This window comes from Kogia breviceps, chromosome 8 (genome assembly GCF_026419965.1).
Source record: "Kogia breviceps isolate mKogBre1 chromosome 8, mKogBre1 haplotype 1, whole genome shotgun sequence".
Taxonomy (NCBI): domain Eukaryota; kingdom Metazoa; phylum Chordata; class Mammalia; order Artiodactyla; family Physeteridae; genus Kogia; species Kogia breviceps.
The window spans coordinates 6648265-6652395 of NC_081317.1; positions in this window are offsets into that span (position 1 = coordinate 6648265).

The window sequence follows — 4131 nt, forward strand, 5'->3', positions numbered from 1 at the left end:
CTGACTCGCCGCCCCTGAAGAAGCAGCAGGGTCACCCAGTGCGTGTCATTGGCTCTTGCCCCGGTCCTGCTCCAGTCGGTGTCAAGCCATCCCCAAGGGTTTCTCTGGGCACCAGGAGGACTCAGAGACTCTCACGAACAGATCTGAGGCGCTGTTCAAATATATTCAGGGAAGAACAAACAGCCGCGGCCCCAGACAGAGCTGGTCCTGCCGTGGGCACTGCCATGGCCTCCACGTACCCAGCCCTCAGCCAGGGCGCCTCTACCCCCGCTGCAGGTGACAGCCCGGTTTGCCACGCCCCAGTGGAGTTGGCCCTGAAGTTCCAGAGCCCTTGTGCCTCCAAGAGGCCCCAAAGCAGGGCCTCGAGCCTTCCAGGAGCCTGTTTTCCATACGTCCCTCACGCCTGTATTGGACCAGGTTCTGGGGCTGCCACCACGCTGTCCCCAGTCAGGCCAGGCCCTGGTCAGCCCTGAGCGGTATCTCCTTCTTCCCTAGAGACGGAGGTCCCCTCAGGAGGGAGGTGAGACAGAAGCAGCCAGGGCCTGGCCCACCTTCCGCCTTGCCAGAGAGACCCCGACAGGTAGAAACCACCCCCACCCCACCCCCCCACCCACCCCCACCCCCCGGCCCAAGGCGGGGCCTGCTCTGAGCTTAGGAAGAGTCAGTGTGGCCGATGGTGGGTGGGGGAGGGGAGACAGAACAGAGCAGAGGGGACAAGCGCACTTTCCCACCAGCTGAAGGCGCAGCGGGGCAAACTGGGCCGGCTCTCGGCCTCCGGGTGTCTGGGAGGCGAAGGAGTGAAATCCCGGCTCCCGTGTGTGCAGTGAATGGAACTGGCTTTGGAGGTGGGGAAGTCATGAGCCCCTCTGCTCGGTTGGTACCAAACCCTGTGGGATGTGCTCCCTGGAGCTGGACCGGCCGCTTCCAAACTGGAAGCAGAGGGGGGAGGGGCGGCCCGGGCATGGCTGTGGGTGAAGGATGGGGGAACTGGGAGGGGAGGGGAAACTGATACCGACCTTCAGTCCCACTCCAGTGACTACTACACCCCACCTTTAGCGAGAAAGGCAGAGATTCTCCTCATCATTATCATTAAAGGGGGTGGTTAGAAACGCTTAGAATCTATGAAAGAGGGAGATCGTTCATGCACACGCGTTAACCATAGCTGGTCATCTCTGGATCTCTGGGTGAGGGGTATTGATGATTTTTACCTCCTTGCTTGGCGCTTTCGGTGTTGCTTGCATTTATTTATTTCTTTTCCGAGAAGGGTGTTTTGTGTTTTTCCAGAAACAACAGTGATGTTACCCCAAAAAGGAAAAAAAAAATTTTAAGTCAACAAGACTAAACTCTGGAAACAGCAAGACACTCTTCCAAAGAGATGCAGCAGATATGAAAACAACGGAGGGAACAAGTAAGAGGCTGATTGTTCTGCAACCCGAGGAACCAAAGAACCAGAGCCGGTGAGTCCCGAAGAAGAGAAGATGAGTTTCAGAAACTCGCTGAAAGAAAGCTCTTGGGCGAACACGAGTGCCTTTGAGAGGAGCCATGAGGTCAACCAGCAAAGAGCTGGAACCCAAGAGGGCTCAGCTCAGGCTGGGACTGTGATTCAGAGGCTGCTCTCCGGGCACCGTGGGCGGTGTTTGCACCAGTATTAGGACCAGCATCGCAGAGTCCAGATGGGAATGGCACCCCCTCTTCCTGCTTTCCCTCCCCCCCCACCATCGGCAACACTGACTCTTCCTAAGATCAGAGCAGGCCCCACCTTGGGCCCGGGGGCTTCTACCTGTCGGGGTCTCTCTGGCAAGATGGAAGGTAGGCCAACCCCAGGTGGCAGTCCTCTTTGGAAACCCCCTGGCATGGAAAACTCAGCTCCACTAGCAACTGTTCTTAGAAGCCCCTCCCGACCCTGGAGGCAGCACCTGCTGCCAAAGAGCTGTCAGATGGTCCCATGCACCTGCCCTTTGACCTACAGGTTCCATTTTTAGGAATTTAGACTGCAGAAAGCCTCACACGGGAGACAAGGGAAAATGCACAGGAAATTCATTGCATCACTGTTTATAGCAGGAGAACTTTGGAAAACGCCTAGACACCCATCCAGGGTGACTGATTACATAATGGGAAGGTACTGCCCAGTGGAAGAGCAAAAAGCTGTAACAGATACCCGCCTGCTCCTTCAAGGAGTGAAAAAGAGCAATAAGCCTTCGTTGGTATTTCAAGAAGGACACCTGCTACACACGTTGCTTGTCAACGTGCAGAATAGCCCTGGTAGCTGTGGTTGCCCTGGGAAGGGAGCTGGGGGCTTGGGTAGGAGGGAGAATAATTCTACCCTTGAACCCTCTTCTCTGATTCCCTTCGCCGTGAGCACGTACTCCCTAGGAAAGCCATCCGCTGGCCTTCCTCCCTCTAGGATGCTGAGCAGAAACTTTTGGTGCTCACCCATTCTCAGTTCTCCTCTCCTTCTCAGGACCCATCACCCTCGCCGCGAGGTGATGCAACCAGTGCTGGCCAGTGGATTGTGGGAAGAAGTGATGTGTTGTTCTTTTCCCTGTCTCAGTGACCCAGAGACGGGGGTGACACAGGACGGAGGCAGCGTGGACCCCTGAGCTTTCACGGAGGGCAGTTGCCCTGGAGAATCGCCTAGACTCACAGCAGACTTTTGTTGTGTTGAGACAGTTCAATGTGGGGCTTATTTGTTACTGCAGAACAACCTAGCCTTGCTAAATGATACACATTTGGAAAATCACATTCTGGTTCAAGGGATACCGGAGAGCTCGGACAGGTCCCTTGACTCCTTCAGGCCTCAGTTTCCCCACGTGTGTGGTGAGGCAAGGGGGCTTTTCTCCTCCGACTAGGGCCTGTGCTGCTCATGTTCTCAAACCCTAAAGGCCTGAGGAATATCTGCCAATACTAAGGGCTGCTGGTGTGGGGTGCTCGCTGGCCACTGGCCACTGGGTGGGCCACCTTGGGGATATCATGGAACCCTCACGGTGGCCCCAGGAGGGAGGCACTATCATTATCTCCATTTCCCCAGCAGGAAACTGAGGCTCAAGAAGGTAAGGTCACCGGCCCGGAAGACCCAGCATCTGTGATGCTTAACTGCTCTAACGACAACTGCCACCTGATAGTTTACTTTATCTCTTATAAACACAACTTCAAAGAAAGCCCACTGTTGACAACTTGGGAGAGCTTAGAATAAGGATTTTTTTTTTTTTTTAATTCACCACCTTAACCATTTTTAAGTGTACAGTTCAGTGGCATTAAGTCCATTCACATTCTCGCGCAACCACCACCACCATCCAGCTCCAGAACTCTCTCTTTCTGGCCGCACCTTGCGGCATGCAGGATCTTACCTCCCCCACCAGGGATCGAGCCCTATCCCCTGAAGTGGAAGCGTGGAGTCTTAACCACTGGACCACCAGGGAAGACCCAGAACCCTTTTTAATCCTGCGAAACTTTGTACCTATTAAACACTAACTCCTTAGTTACCCCTCCCCCCAGGCCTTGGCACCCACCATTCTCTATGAATTTACCCATTCTTGATACCTAATATAAGTACAATCATACAATATTTGTCCTTTTGTGTCTGGCTTATTTCAGGTGTCATAATGTCCTCCAGGTTCATCCCACTTGAAGCATGTGTCAGAATGCCCTTCCTTTTTAAGGTTGAATGATGTTCCACTGTATGTAGAGACCACATTTTGTTTATCCATTCATCTGTTGATGGACACTTGGGTCGTTGCCGCCTTTTGGCTACTGTGAATAACGCTGACAGGAGCGTGGGTGTGCATATATCTGTTGGAGACCCTGCTTCCAATTCTTTGAGGTATATATCCCAAAGTGGAACTGCTAGATCACATGGTAATTCTATTTTTAATTTGTTGAGGACCCGCCATACTGTTTTCCACGGCGGCTGGACCACTTTACATTCCCACCAATAGCTTCCAATTTCTCCACATCCTCACCAACCCTTGTTATTTTCTGAGTTTTGGTAGCAGCCATCCTAACAGGTCTTAGGTGGTATCTTACTGTGGTTTTGATTTGCACTTCCCTGATGGTCACTGAGGGAATGGGATTTTTTTTTAATGCCACTGGTACAGGTCCCCTGGACCTGCTTCCAGAGGAGAAAGCAGGGGG